General features: G+C 32.9%; 1 pseudogene; it reads right to left on the bottom strand.

Moving 5' to 3' along the window:
* Positions 1 to 1050: 1050 nt before the first annotated feature.
* Positions 1051 to 21208, bottom strand: LOC143642337 (zinc finger and BTB domain-containing protein 41-like; annotated as a pseudogene).
* Between the last annotated feature and the right edge of the window lie 216 nt (positions 21209 to 21424).

Raw genomic sequence — 21424 nt, 5'->3', positions numbered from 1 at the left:
AAATAAAGATCTGGATTGTATGTGAATCTGTAAACAAGTAGTAGCTTCATTCAATTAAAGTAAAGTAGGTGCAAATTTTAGAATTTGTTTGGCATCTTTTCTAACGATTATACATGAAGTAAGCAGGTTCTTTATCCCACTTTCAATCTGTCAAAGTAAATGAAACTCAAAAATAGTGCATTCAATTGTGTCACTAATTAGTCATAACTGCTCCTTCATTAATGAGATGAAGATATATGCTATGACATATTGTTAATGTTCCTGAAATAAATGACAAAAAAAGTTCAAAAGGTTAACTTACCTTGGAGATATCTAGTTAAGGCTATCATATTTTTCATCTAACACATTTTTAACTTGTATAATTTAATGCATAGGTCAATGTTTGCATTTATTATTCATAATAATTCAAGTAAAGGCAAACCCTGAATAGCTGGATTATCATTTCAATCCAACATTTCTTTTAACATGCTAATCTTATATAAATTAGCTTCTGGCTTTGAGTATGTCAAAAGTCTGAAGCATTATTATACCTGAAGTTATGAATAGATGGCAAGACATCACAAATATACCCAAGACTTTCTTATATATTCAAATTCTTAATTTCAATTAAAAATGTAGATAAAATAAGTTAGGATAAGAAATTATCAGTATACTTCTACACTCTTTCTTAAGGGCTACATGGTTCTTAACTTGTTTGTAAAATAGGGAAAGAAGAAAAGATAAGGCTAAAGAATAAAACTCTCCACTGATGATTAAAAAAAAAATCCCCATAATGTCAGTAGCTAATTCTGAAAAGTTCAAGAACCTATTAAAAATTAGCACTAACCATTAAAAAATCACAAAAATGTTTACTTCAAATATTATGCCAAATTATGTCCAAATATTCATGTATTCAGTCAACAGAGTTACACTGTTTTCTTGATCTGAAACTGTTCTGAGGACTTGAGAAACTACAAAAAATGAAAAAATAGCAGCCCTACTAGCTTAAAAGCCACCAGGTTTTAGCTACCATTTAGCACATAACCATTATAAAGTCTGTGGAATGTTTACTCATGAATGATGCTCATTAGTAGAAATATTCTGAACAGCAGTAGTGTTATCAAGGCCTAGTAGTGTTCCAAGGTAAGACTGTTCTCTAGGATCTTGCATTTGTTCAGGTCGGACTGGATGAACTATATTTGCAGTTTGAGGAGTAAGAGTATATTTTTCCAGGAAAGCTAAATCAGCTGCACGTGGATAATCAGCTGACTGTGGCTGTGGTGACAGAATCTCATGAGAAGATGGTGGGAGTGTGGTAGTACCAGGTCACTCGGAGTATCAGGCATCTGAACTGGAACCAATGTTACTGGAATACACACTTCAGCAGATATATTCTGTAACATAGTCTTGGCTTCTGGTTGATAAACTTTGGGCTGGTCCATATATTGTTTTGTTTCTGTTTGAAAGATTTTATCATCAGATGAGTACTCTACCAGCAAAGACACAAGTTTTTCCTCAGAAGTACTGAGAGGATCATCAGGAGATTTTATCTCATGAACGTGGTCAATATGGTATTTCAACTTGTCTTTCCGCTTAAATGTTGCATTACAATGCTGACAGTTGAAAGGTCGGGCATCAGAATGAATAACCAGGTGTTTTGTTAAGGTTTTTTTAATTCTAAAAGATTGATTGCAAGTTTGACACTTGTATGGTTTTTCACCTGTATGAAAAAAATAAAATTAATTGTAAAGTGTACCCAATTGATAAAATGATAATTTAAATTGCAAGGTTTCCATCTGCATACTTGTAAGACCTTAATAAGAACAATCATATTAAATTAAATGCTATCACAAAAAGGGATAGTATAGTAAAGTGATGAAAACAATTAGTTAAATATCAGAAAGATATGGGCTTGAGTTGTGGCTACACAACTTACTAGCCAAACCTTAAGCAAGCTAACAACTTCTACTAAGCCTAGTTTCCTCACCTGTAACATGAAATAATAATACCACCTAAATGGAAAACTGAAATAACACTGCTCAGCACTAATTATCATTTCTCACTTTATTCCCACTATAGCCTCCAAAAGTTTCGTTAAACTTATTTTCTTCTATCCAAGGAAGATAAAAATCATAACAAAAAATCTGATCAACATTTTTCTTTGGATCAGAATGAGAAGTAGTCATAATCATCTCTAGCCCAAGGTCTAAATAAGAAAAGTTGATGGGAAAGAATTAGAAGGCTAGATCAGTTTTCAATTCCTGAGTCAAGGATCTCACACTATAGATTAATTTGCTTTTTTATATAAGGCATTAAAAATTTCTAGGTTAGCCAGTGTGATAGGCAGAATAACGGTCCCTCAAAGAGGTACACATTCTAATCCACAGAAGCTGTGAATACATTATATCACACAGTAAATGGAACTTTGCAGATATGATCAAGTTTAGGATCTAAAATGGACAGATTTATTGGATTATGGAGGTGAGTCCAATATAACTGAAAGAGTCTTAAGAACTGTCTGCTAACTGAAGAATAATGGGTGAGAGACAAGTGACAAGAGAACACAGCCCCAAATTACTGGCTTTGAAAATGGAAGAAGGGAACCCGGCAGGACCCAGGACACTAAAAGTTGTAAAAGGCTCTTAGCTTGCCACCAACAAGAAAATTAGAACTTTGGTTCTAGCCCTGTAACTCCAAGAATTCTATTTTGCCAAGAACCTCAGGAATTGATAAATACATTTTTCCTAAGAGGCCTCAGAAAAAAATACAACCCTACCAACACCTAGATCTTAGCCCAATGAACTACAAGTTCATAAATACATATTGTTTAGGCTGCTAAATTTGTGGTAATTTATTACACCATCAATAGAAAATAAATACAGGCATGATAATATTGCAATATACAAAAGCAAATGAGATTACATATCTACTATTACAAATGAGATTACATATCTACTGTTACATGGGAGATATATATTTAGAAGTAGTTGGATACAATACCTTTATTTTGTTTATTTATTTTTATGTGGTGCTGAGGATCGAACCCAGGGCCTTGCATGCATTCTACAGCTGAGCCACAATCCCGCCCTTATACAGGTTTTTTTATCCTTATCTCCTTCAGCTCTCCATTTAAAACATAATCTATTCTTGTAGAAAATTAAAGAGAGAACTATCTTGGAGCTGAGAAACTATTTCAAATGATTACTCCTTCGGTATTATTGTTTAATATTTTGCAGCCCATTACACCACTGACAAACCACTGACAAAATTTATACAGATGGGGATGCTGGGAACCTGCTACCATTAGATTTCTACTTGGTTCTAGACTAACAGCATTACCAATGTTATTAGAACGAAAGTGAGACATGAAGTAATACACTATATAAAGAAGTAACATTTCTGAAAAGGAAGTACTTTTTAACTATATATAGGATGCGCTGTCTCTGACATTTGATTTTACAGTTGAATGCCTAGAATTAGAGACAATGACAAAATTCATACTGCTTTGAGAGTGAGAAAGAAAAAAAAAGCTTATACTGTTAAGATGTAAGAATTATAAGTTCTTTCTATAAATCCCTGACATCAATATATGACATGCAAGGAGCATTCTATGGTTGTCCTTGAAAATAAAAACACTAATACAGCAGCATAACACACACCACCAAAAAGCATAGATTTGATTTTTAAAGATAAAAACGTGAGTTTTAAGTGTTTTCCTTTGGCATTTTACTAGGCATAATGGCTTCTATGAGTGTCTTCATGAAAATGCTTTTATAAATACAAAGATTTTCTTCCTTCTTTCCTTCTTTTCTTTAACTTAAAGAGCCAATTAGTTCTAGTGTACAACTTTTAGAAAACTGGAACCTGATAGGCATATCCTTTGAGATATCTATTATCATTTTAAACAGATGTCATTTTCAATAGAAAAATAAATAAATTTGGGCTTATAAAAAGACAAAATCCATAAAGGAAATGTTGATGTTATGAAATGTATGAAATATATCTGGGTTGTATGAAGATACACAAGTAGCAAAAGCCAAAAAATAAGTACATGAACTTGATGAAAGGAGAAATATAGAATAAAAAATATTTTATAGTGAGATTTTCTAGAGTAAAATTATCTATTTAACAGCAATTAAACCAAGTTTTATGCCTCTGAGGAACATAAATGAGAGACATAAGCAACCAAAGAAAGGTACTTTTCAGGACCTATAGAAAGGAATCTATTCACACCAGAAAAAATAAAACAATACTCAAATAAATGCCAACTACTTCTCAGTTATAATTCTAACACATATGAGCCTTTAGAATTTAAAAATGCAACCCACAGGATCAACTATCTTTAGATTAAAATTTAGTACTTAAAATGTAATGAGGGGCATTTATTTCAGACTTGATAGTTTATATCATACCGTGTTTCTTGCTGGAGTGAGGGGAAGACAAAAGCTCAAAAAACAAAACAAATCAAAACATAGCACAAAAAGCCTACTCTTTAAAGGTACCAAATGAAGCACAACCAAGTCAGCCAGAACCCATGGGCCCAAGGTTCTAGAGACACAGGAAGTATGGAGGTGCTTTCTTCTCTCTTCAGTGCGCTTTCAGATTCAGTTTATGGGAAAATGAGGTCAAATTGCAGCCTAGGGCTTGAGGAAATCTTACTGGAATAAGAAGACAAAAGTTGGAGCTTTGGACTATCAAGAACTTGAGGGTTCAGAAGCCTGGGCAGGGCAGGGAGGAAGAAGAAGAAGAATAGAAAAATGAACCAAAATATCTGCCAATTCCAAAGATGAACATTTCCTGAGTGAGACAGCTGGAGACCAGGTGCTGAGGGGCTAAAGGACTGAGTTTCTTCAGCAGTCCCAAGGGGTGCTGAGAGAGATTAGAATTCAGGACTCTTCAAAGTGAGAAAAGATACCATTCCTTCAGTAAAGACCACAAAATATGATGAACTAGAAGACAGACCAGAAATAAAAAAAGAAATAAAGCAAGGTCATTTCATGCTCCATCTGCTGGTGAGAAGAATATTAAATCAGTGAAAAAACACATCTTCAAGAGCGTCTATAATTTTTAATTACAAAATCCAAAGTTCAATACAAAATTACCAGGCATGCCAGAAACAGGAACAGGTGATCAAATGGCAAGAGAAGAAAACATGGTGACAGATTTACCAAAAATTTCAAAGAGCTATATTTATAAGGCTAAGACATCAAAATCAATATGGTTAATATGTTCATGAAGATACAAAAAAGAAAATTTCACCAAGAATTGGAATGTGTAGAAAGGAAAGTTAGAAAAATTAAACAATTGAAGATAACAATTTGATAGGTAGATTTAACAGCAAACTGGATGCCATAGAAGAAATGATTACTACCATGAAAGCTGTATCAATAGAAAATATCCAGATAAACGTATAAAGAGATATAGGATAAAAAAATAGCATGACAATGATATATGACAAAGTGAAATGGTCTAACATATGAATACTTGAATTCCCAGAGTATATAATAAAGCTATATTTAAAGAGAATGTGACTGAGAACCTTCCAAAAAAAGAGACAGCAAGTTGTAGATGCAGTAAGTTCCACAAGCTTCACAAAATATAAGCAACAAAGTACAACAAAAAACACATGAAGTCATACTACATTTGTTATGGTTTAAACACAAGGTTTTCCCAAAAAGCTCATGTGTGAGACAAAGCAATAAAGTACAAGAATTGGGTTATGAGAGCCTTAACCTAATCAGTACATTTATCCACATGAATGGCAGGGAGGGTGTGGCTGAAGGAGGTAAGTCACAGGAGGCATGCCTTTGGGTATGTATTTTGTCCCTGATGTACAGAGTTCCCTCTGCTTCCTTGTTGCCATGTTCTGAGCTGTCTTCCACTGCCCTTCTCTTCCACCATAATGTTCTGCCTCATCTCAGGCCCCGTGCTATAGAGTTGGTCATCTATGGACTGAGAAATTTAAAAGTATGAGTCAAATAAACTGTGCTTTCTCTAATTGTTCTAATCAGGTCTTTTGGTCACATCAACAAAAAAAGCTGATTAATACAAGAGCAAAACTATTGAAAACCAAAGATAAAGAAGAATCTGTAAAAGCAAAACCAACTGGGAAACATTTCTTTCAAGTGATCAACAATAAAAATAACAGTAAAAATTTCAAAAAAGTCAAAGAAGCTTGAAGAAGAGAGATGACATATTTAAAGTGCTATAAGAAAATAAATGCTAATGTCACTTTATAGCCAGAAAAACTATCCTCCTTAAGGTAAAAATAAAAACATTTTAGTTAAATAAAAGCTAAGAGAATATGGTGTTTCTCATGCAGAAGGAAAATAATTATAGATGCCAAAGATAATGCAAGAAGGAATGAACAGTAAAGGAAAATATATGATCAAATCTAAAGAGAAAAAAATCAGAATATTAGAAAATATTTTAATGGCATTATAGTGAAAATATGGAATACAAAACTTGAAGAATGCAATGAATCAATTCATTATGTAGAGCTTTAAAAGACAGAGTAAAAAAATACATTACCAATAATGGGAATGAAAAATGGTTATAACCAAAGATCCTATAATCATTAAAGAGATAAATAAAATACCCTGAATTCTTCCAAAAGATTTGGTATTTTAGATTATACAAATATCTTAAAGTCAAAAGAGACACTGAGTATCTGACAGCTCTATAACTATTAAAGAATCTTTAATTAGACTGGGGACATAGCTCAGTGGTAAAGTGTTTGACTAGCACACAGAGGATCTTGGATTTGATCCCCAACACTGCAAAAAATTAAAACCTTTCTCTAAATAAAATAAATAAACTCAGAGGGATTTACCACTGAATTCTTCTAAATATTGAGAGTATGATGCCAATTTTACACAAACTCCTCTACGTACTTCAAAAAAGATGTATTATTTCCCATGTCATTTTTTTTTACCAGTCTCATTATAACAAAGCCTGAAAGGGACATTACAAGGAAAAAAATATAGGTAGTATCTCTCATGAACATAGAGAAAAATGGAGAAAGAAAAAAAGAAAAGAAAGAAAAGGAGGAGAGAAATAAAAGCAAGTAAACAAACTGAATTCAGCTATACAGGGTAATACATCAGGAACAGGATGTTATATCGTGAATACAACGTGATGGAGGAACAGGGTAATATATCATTAACAGAGTAATAGAACGTGAATCAATCTGTGTTTATTCCAGAAACGTAAGGTTTGACATACAAAACTAAACATAACATCACATCACTAAACTTTAAAAGTCTATACAGATAGTTCAATAGAACATAATAGAATTGACAAACCACACATGTGATCACTTAATTTAAAACAAACGTATCAACAACACGCAGTGAGAATAGTCTTTCAGTATACAGTGGTAGCACATCTAGATAACTATATGCCAAAATGGGAATATTCATCCCTCCTTAATAACAACAAAAATTCAAGATGCGTAGATCTAAATATGAAGGTTACAATAAAGCTTCTAAGAAAGTGACATCCAAAGTTTCGATTACCTGGGGTCAGTTTGTCTTCATTATCTGAATTAAAGAAGTTTGTTTCTTTAAAGCTTTCAAACCAGCAGACTACTGCAGGAGCAGAGATCCACCCCAGACCTCCCACACCAGCCCGCAGGGGACCCAGGCTCTCAGTAGGCCTGGTCCACCCCTCCTGCAGCCACACCTGCCACAGGACTGTCCCTCCCAAACAGCAGACTACCAAGGGAGGTCAAGCCCAGAGGCCCAGATCCACCCACACCAGCTTACACAGGACCCAGATCCAGGATGCAGTAGCATTCAATAAGGGACACCAACAGGGTCTGGAAGCACAACATCAAGTGAGGTACAGACAATCTGCATAGGTACTATAAGAATATAGGAAAGAAAGTGTAATATCTCAGATCCACACTGCAAGAAAGGAAGACACATAGACAACATGAAAAAACAGGAAAGAAAAGTGCCCCCAAAAAACAAGGACACTATAATAAACAGAACCAGTGGACAGGAAAGTTGATGAAATGTCAGAGAAGGAGTTCAGAAGGTTCATAATTAAAATGATCTGTGAACTAAAGAATGACCTAAATGAGCAAATATATGCAAAAATTGATTACTCAAACAATGAATAAGAGAGCAAATATAGGAAGCAAAAGATTACTTCCAAAGAGAGATAGAGACTCTGAAAGAAAACCAATCAGAAATCCTTAAAATGAAGGATACAATAAATCAAATAAAAAAGTTAGAAAGCATAACCAACAGACTACATCACTTGGAAAAAAGAACGTCAGATAATGAAGACAAAGTATATAACCTGGAAAATAAAGTTGACCTCACAGTGAAGATAGTTAGAAACCATGAACAGAATATCTTAAGAATTATGGGATAGCATCAAAAAACCAAAACTCAGAGTTACTGGGATAGAGGAAGGCACAGAGTTTCAAATCAAAGGAATGCACAATCTCTCTGAGATAATATCAGAAAATTTCCCAAGGATGAAGAATGAACTGGAAAACCAAATACAAGAGGCTTACAGGACACCAAATGTACAAAATTAAAACAGATCTACACCAAGGCACATTATAATGAAAATGCCTAGCATACAGAATAAGGATAGAATCTTAAAAGCTGTAAGAGAGAGGAATCAGATCACATATAGGGGGAGACCAATTCATATCTCAGCAGATTTTTCAACCCAGACCCTCAAAGCCAGGAGATCATGGAACAACATATACCAAGCTCTGAAAGAAAATGAATGCCAACCAAGAATCTTATATCCAGCAAAACTAAGCTTTAGATTTGATGATGAAATGAAAACCTTTTGTGATAAACAAAAGTTAAAAGAATTTACAACTAGAAAGCCTGTACTCTAGAACATCCTCAGCAAAATATTCCAAGAAGAGGAAATGAAAAACAATGATGAAAATCAGCAGAGGGAAGGATTACACTAAAGGAAAATCTAATCACAAGAGAAACCTAGTAAAGTTAAATGACAAAAACAAATAAAAATGGCTGGGAATACAAATCATGTCTAAATAATAACCCTGAATGTTAATGGCCTAAACTCACCAATCAAAACACATAGACGAGCAGATTGGATTAAAAACAACAACAACAACAACAACAACAACAATATGCTAGCTCCAAGAGATTCACCTCATAGAAAAAGACATCCACAGACTGAAAGTGAAGGGTTTGGAAAAAACATACAACTCACATGGACTGCAGAAGCAAGCAGGGATTTCCATCCTCATATCAAATAAAGTAGACTTCAAACTAAAGTCAATCAAAAAGGATAAAGAAGGACACTACATACTGCTCAAGGGAACCATACACCAACAAGACTTAACAATTATAAATATATATGCCCCAAACAATGGAGCATCTACATTCATCAAACAAATTCTTCTCAAGTTCAAGAGTCAAATAGACCACAACACAATAATTTTGGTGACTTTAACACACCTCTTTCATCATTAGATAAATCTTCCAAACAAAAGTTGAACAAAGAAACTACAGAATTCAATAATACAACCAATAACTTAGATTTAACTGACATATATAGAATATTTCATTCTTCAAACGAGTGAATACACTTTCTTCTCAGCAGCACATGGATCCTTCTCTAAAATAGATCACATACTATGCCACAAAGCAACTCTTAGCAAATATAAAAAAGTAGAGATACTACCCTGCATTCTATCAGATCATAATGGAATGAAATTAGAAATCAATGATAAAATAAGAAATAAAAGCCACTCCAACACCTGGAGACTAAATAATATGCTACTGAATGAACAATGGGTTGCAGAAGACATCAAGGAGGAGATTAAAAAAAAATTTTAGAGGTGAATGACAATACAGATACAACATATTGAAATCTCTGGGACATGATGAAAGCAGTTCTAAGAGAAAAGTTCATTGCATGGAGTTCATTCCTCTTTTTAAAAGAAGAAAAAGTCAATGAATAAATGACTTAACATTACATCTCAAAGCCCTAAGAAAAAAAGAACAAATCAACACCAAAAGCAGCAAAAGACAGGAAATAATTAAAATCAGAGTTGAAATCAATGAAATTGAAACAAAAGAAACGATTGAAAAAATTGACAGAACAAAAAGTTGGTTCTTCGAAAAAATAAATAAAATTGATAGACCCTCAGCCATGCTAACAAAGAGAAGGAGAAAACTAAATCACTAACATATGTGATGAAAAAGAAAATATCACAACAGACAATACAGAAATACAGAAGATAATTAGAAATTATTTTGAAAACTTGTACTCCAATAAAATAGAAAATATCGAAGGCATCTACAAATTTCTGGAGTCACATAATTTGCCTAAATTGAATCAGGATAATCAATTTCAAGTGACAAAATAGCAGATGCCATCAAAAGTCTAAAAAACCAAGAAAAACCCAGGGCTGGATGGATACACAGCCGAGTTCTACAAGATCTTTAAAGAAGAACTAATACCAATACTCTTCAATTTATTTCAGGAAATAGAAAAAGAGAGAGCACTTCCAAACTCATTCTATGAGGCAAATATCACCCTGATTCCAAAACCAGGCAAAGACACATCAAAGAAAGAAAACTTCAGATCAATATCTCTAATGAACATAGATGTAAAAATTCTCAATAAAATTCTGTCAAATCGAATATAAAAACATATCAAAAAGATCATGCACCACAATCAAGTGAGATTCATCCCAGGGATGCAAGGTTGGTTCAACATACGGAAATCAATAAATTTAATTCATCACATCAATAGACTTAAAGAAAAGAATTATAAGATCATCTAAATAGATGCATAAAAAGCATTTGATGAAATACAGTACCCCTTTATGTTCAAAACACTAGAAAAATTAGGGATAACAGGAACATATCTCAACATCATAAAGGTTATCTTTGTTAAACCCCAGGCCAATATCATTTGAAATGGAGAAAAATTGAAAGCATTCCCTCTAAAAACTGGAACAACACAGGGATGCTCTCTTTCACCACTTCTATTTAACATAGTTCTTGAAACACTGGCCAAGAGCAATTAGTGAAAGAAATTAAAGAGATAACACATAGGAAAAGTACTCAAATTGGCACTATTTGCTGATGATATGATTCTATAACTAGAAGACCCTAAAAGTTCCACCAGAAAACTTCTAAAACTAGTAAATGAATTCAGCAAAGTGGCAGGATATAAAATCAAAACCCATAAATCAAAGGCATTTCTGTATATCAGTGATAAATCCTCAGAAATGGAAATGTAGAAAACTACCCAATGTACAAGAGCCTCAAAAAGAATAAAATACTTGGGAATCAACTTAATGAAAGAGATGAAAGATCTATACAATAAAAACTATAGAACCCTAAAGAAAGAAGTCAAAGAAGACCTTAGAAGATGGAAAGATCTACCTTACTCTTGGATAGGCAAAATTAATATTATCAAAATGACCATACTTCAAAAAGCAATATACAGATTTAATGCAATTCCGATCGAAATCCCAATGACATTCCTCATACAAATAAAAAAGCAATCATGAAATTCATCTGGAAAAATAAGAGATCCAGAATAGCTAAAGCAATCTTTAGCAAGAAGAGTGAAGCAGGTGGCATCACTATACCAGACCTTAAACTACACTACAGAGCAATAGTAACAAAAACAACATGGTATTGGCACCAAAACAGACTGGTAGACCAATGGTACAGAACATAGAGACTAACCCACAAAAGTACAATTATCTTATATTAGACAAAGTTGCCAAAAATATGCACTGGGGAAAAGGTAGCCTCTTCAACAAATGGTGCTGGGAAAACTGGAAATCCATATGCACCAAATGAAATTAAACCCCTATCTCTTACCATGCATGAAACTCAACTCAAAATGGATCAAGGACTTAGGAATAAAACCAGAGACCCTGTGTCTAAAAGAAGAAAAAGTAGGCCCTAATCTCCATCATGTGAGCTTAGGTCCCAACTTCTTTAATAAGACTCCTGTGACACTTCTTTTAAAATAATTAAAATCTAGAATGAATAAATGGGGTGGACTCAAACTAAAAAGTTTCTTCTCAGCAAAAGAAACAATCTGTGAGGTGATTAGAGAGCCTACATCTTGGTAGCAAATCTTTACCCTTCACGCATCAGATACAGCACTAATCTCTAGGTATATAAAGAACTCAAAAAGCTAACTACCAAAAAAAACCCAAATTATCCAATCAATAAATGGGCCAAGGACCTGAAGAGACACTTCCTCAGAAGATGATATACAATCAACCAACAAATATATGAAAAAAATGTTCATCATCACTAGCAACTAGAGAAATGCAACTCAAAACCACTCTAAGATTTCATCTCACTCCAGTCAGAATGGTAGTTTTTATGAAAACAAACACCAATAAGTGTTGGCTAGGATGTGGGGAAAAAGGTACATTCGTACACTGCTGGTGGGACTGTAAATTGGTGCAGCCAATATGGAAAGCAGTACAGAGATTTCTTGGAAAATTAAGAATGGAACCACCATTTAACCCAGCTATCCCTCTCTTCAGTCTGTACAAAAGAACTTAAAACGGCATACTACAGGGACACAGCCACATCAATGTTTATAGCAGCATAATTCACAATAGCTAAACTATGGAACAAACCTAGATGCCCTTCAATAGATTAATGGATAAAAAAAATGTGGCATATATACATGATAGAATATTACTTAGCAATAAAAGAGAATAAAATCATGGCATTTGCAGGTAAATGTTTTAGGTTAAAGAAGATAATGCTAAGTGAAGTTAGCCAATCTCCAAAAGCAAAAGCCGATGTTTTCTTTGCTATAAGGAGGTTGACTAATAGTGGGATAGGGAGAGGGAACATGGGAGAAACGGACGAACTCTAGATAGGGAGAGGGGTTGCAGGGGAAGAGAGGGTGTACGGGGTTATAAATGATGGTGGAATTTGATGATCATTATTATCAAAAGTATAAGTATAGGGCTGGGACTATGGCTCAGTGGTAGCGCACTTGCCTTGTATGTGTGAGGCACTGGGTTCGATTCTCAGCACCATATATAAATAAAGAAAATAAAGATCTATCAACAACTAAGGGAAAAATAAAAATTAAAAAAAAATTTTTTAAAAGTACATGTATAAAGACACGAATTGGTGTGAATACACTTTGTATACAACCAGAAATATGAAAAAATTGTGCTCTATATATGTAATAAGAATTGTAATGCATTCCACTGTCATATATAATTAAAAAAATAAATAAGTCATATTATAAAAAAAGTTTCTTAAAATAGAAAAGAACATAAATATAAAAAATTTTGAAAAGATACATGATGTCTTTAAAATTCAGAATCTTTGTTCATTGAAAGATACCATTACCAGGGATGGGTCTGTAGCTCAGTGGTAGAGTGGTTGCTTGGCAGGTATGAGGCACTGGGTTCGATCCTCAGCACCAATAAAAATAAATAAAAAAAATAAAAGTCTATAGACAACTGAAAAAAATTTTTTTCAAAAGAAGAAAGATACCATTACTAAAGTGAAAAGATAAGTCATAGAGTAGAACAAGATATCTACAATATACACAATCAGCAACAGGCTAAAACAACTAATATAGAAGAACTCTTACAAATGAATTTAAAAAAAGATTTAAGAAAATGAGAAGAATTAATTATAATAGTGGATGCCCAAATGGCCAGCAAGCATATAAAATATGGGGAGGTTTGAATATCACTACTCATCACAAAAATGCAAATACAGGCTACTTTCAATTAGTGCTACATATCCATCAGGTGAACTAACACAAAATATGAAACATTGGTGAAAATGTGGAGCAACTAGAATTCTTACACTGCTAGTGGTAGTACAAATGGACACGATTGTCTTAAAAACCTGTTTAGTAATGTCTATCCTTGTTGCCAGGAATTGCAGGGTCAGGTATAATACCAGAATAATTAATTTTTATGCATGTTTATGCAAAAATATAGACAAGACTGTTCAAAGAACTAAGCAATGCTTCCTTCAGAGTAGAATGGACAAAATAAAGTAGGGTATATTAATATGAGAATAAAAATAAACCTCTCATAAAAGTATCTCACAGACATACTTTTGAGTGAAAGCCAGATCTTGAAAAAAAATGTTCTTATTATGTAATTCCATTTATATGAGGGTCAAACAGACACAACTGATTTTTATTGATATAAGTCAACATAGTCATTATCTCTGCAAGGAGGGGACAGGGAAGATGCCTCTGGGGTCCTGGCAGTATTCTACATGTTGATCTGAGGGGTGGCTACATTGACATGTTAATTATAAAAACTCAATGATCTGTCCATTAAGATTTGTACACTTTATATGCTACACTACAGCACAAAGATCTTATAAAGACAATTTACCTTGAACTTAAAAATATGAACCAAGGCTAAAATCTAATCCCAGATTTCTATCAGTTTATGGCAATTTTAACTAATGTATTACTGTTTCAACAAGACAACTGTTGAGGTAAATATATAATCACTACTCTGAGGATTACATAAGCAAAACATGTATGGATGAGAATAAGCCACATAGGAGAATAATTTTCCAAATTCTAAATAATGATATTCAAAAGTACTGAAGCTTTTAGAATACAGACTAGAAGACCACAATATTGCTTATTCACATAAACTCCAATATAATGAGTAGACATCTTAAAGAGGAAAATGATTTAACCAAGAACAAATATAGGCATATTTTACTCCTGAATAACCTCACCAAAGTATATATGAAGTACCCATTAAGTCTTACATGAATGTGTCCGAAAATGCATTTCCAGACTTGATTTTTCTTTAAAAATTTTCTTACAAACATCACATTGATGAAAGGTTGCTTTATATTTAAGAAAATAAAAATGTTTGCATTTTTCAATGTAATTTATACTAATAATGAAAATAAGTCCTAATTTTATAACTGTACATATAATTATCAAATGAATAAAGCATAGAACTCTACAGAAACATGAATACTTTTAAGTATGGAGCTTGTTGCTGGTTCTTATTCCTCCAGTTATATTCAAAAATCCATAAAAAGAAGCCTTTAGATTTTCAACTATTTTAAATCACGTTTTAATATCAGCTATTTAAATATACAAGAAAAAATTAATAGGACAAAAACAGATCAATAGTGGGCTAAAGGGAAGAGCAACTGAGTACAAAGGGTATAAATTCTGAGGTTATGGAAATAGTCTGTATTCTGATGGTAGTGATTATATGACTTACAGAACTATTCTCTAAAAAGAGAAAATTTTACTTTATGTAAATTAAAACATTAAAGAAACAAATACTGAGGCTGATTAGAAACTGCAGCAATCTCAAAATTCACATTCATCAAAAAGTTGACAATGCTCTCATCATTTCACTTCTTAATAAATATTTGATATTTGCACTTATAAATCAAATAAATTTCAAGGAATGAAATACTTGCCCCTCATTTTTATCATAGACATAAAACTATAAATTACCCAAAAGTTGACTTAGTGATCAGCATACTATAGTGCCTAAGAGTATTTTTGAGTTAAATAATCTCAAATGTAAAATTTAATTGTGAGGACTAAGATATTTGCAAGAGTATTATTTAAGTCAAAGTCTATGTCTACCCCCTCTTATTCCTTCAATTCAGTGAAAATAAGTAGGAAAAAATATGCCTTGCTCAATTCTTTAAGATCTATAAAGAAGCTATGATAAACTAGAAAAAAACAGCTGATTAACCTATTCCTAATTAAACAAAAAGCTCTAACTCTTCCTCAATCAAGACTCAGCCTATGTAGTAATTATGAAAAATTTTACTTTTTCACTCACTTTTGCCATGCTTTCTCACCAAGGTGCACACTTTTGTAATGAACAGTGAGATGATCCCTATGACCAAAACATTTTCCACATTCTTCACATTGATGAGCCTTTTCACCTAAAAATAAAGTTCCAAATACTTTGATTATAGTATACATTTCAGTTTGTTTCCCCCCCCCATAAATAAATGACCAAACAATAAGATCACATGTTAGGAAATAAACCAAGAAAGTAAAACCACCTATTATTCTGGGCTATTTCCTTTATATTATTTTCTTAAACATCTTTCCTAAGGGAATCTATATTTAATTTCACGAATGTAAATCCTTTATCCACTTGGAAAAGAAATTAATAGCCTTCTGCTGTAGATTTCAAATCTTACCTTTCAATGTAAAAGAGCAAAATAAATGAAATTACTTTAAAACCCAGGATATTTTTTAGTTGTTTATATAGTTATATATGTCTAGATGTGAACACCTCAAATGAACATACATTACATTGAAAAGAGGCTGTTTTACTATTTATAAAAAGGACCTGAACATTTTCAGATCTTTGTACTTTGCTTTTTTTTTAAAGAAAGAGTGAGAGAGAGTGAGAAAGAGCGAGAGAGAGAGAGAATTTTAATATTTATTTTTTAGTATTTGGCGGACACAACATCTTTGTCTGTATGTGGTGCTGAGGATCGAACCCGGGCCACACGCATGCCAGGCGAGCGCGCTACCGCTTCAGCCACATCTCCAGCCCCTGTACTTTGCTTTTGAAAGATTTTCATCTGTGGAATTTCTTACTTTTGCAATGAGCCAAAATGCAAATGTAATGAAAAATCCTAGGTGATTTCCTATTTTTACATTTAGCTACAAATACTTGGTCTTTAAAAATCACTATCTCAGCTGGGTGTGGTAGCGCACATCTGTAATCCAGCGGCTAGGGAAGATGAGGCAGGAGGATCTTGAGTTCAAAGCCAGTCTTAGCAAAAGCAACTCAGCAAGAACCTGTTTATAAATAAAAATACAAAAAAAGCCTGGGGATGCAGCTCTGTGGTCAAGTGCCCTGGTTCAATCCCCAATAGTAAAAAACTATAAAAAACTAAAAATTACAAAAAATTGAAAATAACTGCAATCTGCCTCACTGATATGATTTAAGAAAATAACTACTATTTGTTGTATACTTTATATTTTAAATTATGCTTATTAGAATAATCACCTGTTCTACTATACTCTTAGAGATGGCTCTTTCCCATTATTGTGCTCACATAGTTGACTCTCTTAGAACTTCCTGAACATCAATCTAAGAGGAAAATATGAAAGAAATCCCCAGAATGTAAAAATTATAAATACAGTATAAAGATCTGAAATTGATCAGGATTATTAAAATACTCTTTTCCAAAGATGCTTTCAAAATTTAGTATAACATAAACAATTACAATCATTTTCCTTTAAAACACCAAAATTTTGTTAACTATTTCTCAAATACAATCAAAGTGGGAAATACTATCACAGTTTCTTTCATTAGGGATGTGACAATAGCAATAATTCCACATATCATCATGTTATGCAAATTCAATTTTTTTGAGAATTTGTTTAAAATTAAATTTTAAACTATACTTTGTAGTTACAAAGGGTGACCAAATATATGATTAAAATTTCAGGGAATGTCATAAAATTACTTCTCTTTTAGATACTTCTTTCAGAAAGGCTTTTAGAATCAGCATTAAAAAGGAGTAATCAATATACAACTAATTATTAAAACTACAGCTAATGTAAACATGATGTATTATGATGTTCTTTTTAGGTATTAAAAAATTCTGAAAATAGAAAAACAAAATATAGCCTACCTGAATGTATTTTTTTGTGCTTTGTAAGGTGGTCATGACGAATAAATGTTTATCCACATTCATCACACTCATATCTTTTGTCATCATGATGTATTCGTAAGTGAAGCCTATAAAGAAAAAAAAAGTGCAGACCACTGAAACAGATGACAAATACATGAAAATGAATACATAATGAAAAATGGGCTGTCTAACCAACCTCCTTCAGGTACTATTTGTCTTTTATCTGTGACTTTCAGAGCCTTTCTCAGTCTTCTGTTCATTGGCCCCAGGGTTCTATTCACCACTTCCAAAAAAGCATTTTAACATTTACACATGCTTAAACCACTTTTGGATAATATTTCTTCCCAACATGTTAGATCTTAAATCTATTTCATGAATCCACCAAATATCTGGGGTTGTTATCTGACTGGCCAAGTCTTAGAAACATCGAAAGGAGGAATATTACAGGAATAGAATCAGACAAATGGAATAACTGTACAAGTGACTAAACACATGATAATAATAATAGCAAATAACACAGCAAATAACTGAAGATTAGTACTATTCCAGAAGACAAGTGATACCACTTATAAATTGATAGTTCAGAATTTATTGTATTATAAAAAAACTCAACATTATGAAAATTATACTTTACCACTCTTTGCACTAGTTGAGGAAAATGGAACTCCTTTTATAGTCATTCAAACACAGATTATAAAGGTTTTGATTATTAAAATTGATTTAACTTGAATCCTTCTATCCCTACAATCTATTATATATACATACAATGTGTGTGTGTATATATATATATACACACACACACACTCTTATCTTTTGTCACATATATAGTATACACATATATATACACATTTTATATATATATATATATATATATATATATATGTATATACATATACATATATATATCTCCTAGTAAAATGAAGAGCTCTCTCATTCAAGTTGACAAAATAAGTGTTGATTCTACCATAACTAAAATAAGTAATCTAACTGGACTGGATCTAAAGGAAAAAAAATCTGTCTAAATTTAAGAGAAAAATGATAAATGAAAGTGTAAACACTAAAGCCTTACGGCTAAAATTCTAGAAACCATTCATAAAATTAAAATGATACAAGCATTTCCAAAAAGCAGTTATATATCTAGAAAAACATTTTCATAAACTTCAAATGTGGTCAGAGATTCATTCATAAAATTGAGAATTCTAGAGTTTTAAACTTGCCATGTTTTTATACTAAAGATATTCTTGTATAATTAAGAATGAAGAAATAGAGCTGGGAACGTAACTCAATGATATAGCATTTGCCTAGCATGCTCAAAGCCCTGGATTGGATCCTTAGTACTGCAAACAAAAACATAAGCAAAAACAAACAAACAAACAAACAAACAACACCAAATTTGAAACAAAAAGGTTCCAAATAAATTCTCATTCAAGGAAAAATAAATAAATATTAAAATAATAACTTAGTAAAACATTTAGTAAATTTGGCAATGAGGAAACATTTAATAATATTCTTTATAAATCCTTTAAAATGCAAATAAATATTAAAAATTGTAGAGAACAGAAAGCTTTTTATACAATTTTACATATATTTAGAAATATTCAACAAAAAACATTATAAGAAATAAATAAAATGGAGATGTAATTGTATCTTACCTCACATAGGGAAAAATAGCTTTACTTACCTGTATGAGCTTCCATGACGAAAACTTTGTCCACAAATACTACAAAGATGAGGCTTTTCTCCACTATGGATTCTCAAATGTTCTTTCAAAGTAGTTCTGTGTTAAAAATACATAAATTTAAAGTTTTATTATATACCCAAGTATATACTACAAATTTCCAGAAAGATTAATAGAATAGTATACAAAGCCAGAGATATTATAGCAATTCTTTTTCCTACAATATTTTTACTCTCTACTGAACAGCAGTATACAAATATGCTTGTTATGTCTTTCTCATTAAAAATAAATTAAAAACACTGATTGTGGCATTCTTTGTTATTGGTTGCTTACAGATTTAACCGTATAACTTAAGCACACTTTGAAGAAGTGTAAGTAAAAAATGCTCAATTATCACTATTGAATTGGGTAAAACTTATGTGGATTTTAGTACAGAAGGTTGAAAATATTTAAGGAATTCAGTTTATGAGTTTTTCCTTCCAAATGTGTGCTCATTACTTGTTAGATGTTTTAAGGCAAAGAAAACAATACAGGTGTTACTGACTTTCAGGTGGTGATGTATAAAAGGAACCTATATAAAGGATATAATTTTTCCTCTTCCTAAGTCTTCCAGTTCCACTGACCTGGATGGGCTAGTGTGTAACCATTACAACTCCAAGTAAACCACAAGCAGCAGTCCCTGAAATTCTAACATTCAGAATTTTCCCACATACTAATGTGCTAAGTAAACATGGACATGTTATTTACAAGAGGAAAGGAAATGAAAAGCAAGTGAGACTTGCAGGCTTTTAGCTGTCAATAGTAGTTTGTTTTTCAATTTCAGTCTCATTAAAAGGCTTAATATGAAATGGAAGTCAAGCTCCACCAGCAGATGGTGCACTTCTACAAGGACCACCAACACTTGACAAGTAACAGTTCCAGCATTGATTAAAATACCCCCCCCCCAAATAATCAGACCCCTACCTTCTAAGTAGTTATAGTAAAAAGATAGAATTATCTTTGTTTTTCTTTTGGCTTACTTTTTATTTTTACAGAAATACTATTAGTAGAAAAATTAATTTATGCCCAAACAATAGTCTATATTTTTTCTATCTATAAATGATTTTATATAATGTACTATAATGATTTTACTATACCTCCATCATATCCATCTATTGTTTTAAGAAAATGACATTTCTCACTGCTTTAGACTATGAAACTTTCACATCCTGAAGAGTGTATAAAATTTATATGTACTGTTTAAAATAGCATTAAGTACATGTGCAGATTAAGACTTAAAGCTTCTCCTTAATCTCATTTTTTACTCCCTCCTCAGAAATAATTATTCCCTTTTTGTTGTTGTTTTATTCTGAGGATAGCCCCAAAATAACATTTCTGTGGAAGAAATTAAATATCCTTAATTAACATTAGCATACAGAAGTTCTAAAGAGAGTGAATAGAGGCAAGAAACCAGACCTCCTCTAGTATTCTGTTCTCCTAGTTAAAAGATAAAAATGCTAGCAAGTAATCTAACCAATGACAACCCTCAACAAGTCTTAGACCACACTAATACCAATATGGACTACACATTGCATATGTCACATATCTGACATTTTGGTATTTTCATGTACTATCCTCCTGTCAATGCCCTTTGCTTGTCTCCTATGTTAGAACTTTGTTTTCCTCTAGCCCTTGTCTTCACCTTTGTGAGATTATTCTTGCATTTTGGTAGTACACACTCTGTCTTAGTTCATGAGAAATAGAACATTAAAAGCTATTTTTTTAACACCATGAAAACGTGTCAAATTCTATTCTCAGATGCAAATGTTTTCTTTTAAGAACTGGAGGTTGGGATTATTTTTTTTCCAACCCACGACAGCCGCCTCGCGAGGGATCCTAGGGAATGTAGTTCTTCTTTGCCCGCCAGGGACCCAGTCATCCGGACTACATTTCCCATAGCACTCCGCGCGTATTTCCCTAAGTCTCGCGAGAATTCTGGCGCGATCCACCCGGCAAGCGGGTTCTTGCGTGGGCCGCCGGGAGTTGTAGTCTTCTTCCAGAAGCCGCACCCGCCTGCGCCGGGGAGGGGGCAGAGGAGAGACTACAAGTCCCAGGTGTCGCGGCGTCGCTGTCCGCAGGGCGGGGGGGGGGGGGG

This window comes from Callospermophilus lateralis, chromosome 11, assembly GCF_048772815.1.
Source record: "Callospermophilus lateralis isolate mCalLat2 chromosome 11, mCalLat2.hap1, whole genome shotgun sequence".
Lineage (NCBI taxonomy): Eukaryota > Metazoa > Chordata > Mammalia > Rodentia > Sciuridae > Callospermophilus > Callospermophilus lateralis.
The sequence above is the reverse complement of the archived record's forward strand: the minus strand, read 5'-3'. Positions and strand labels throughout refer to the sequence as shown.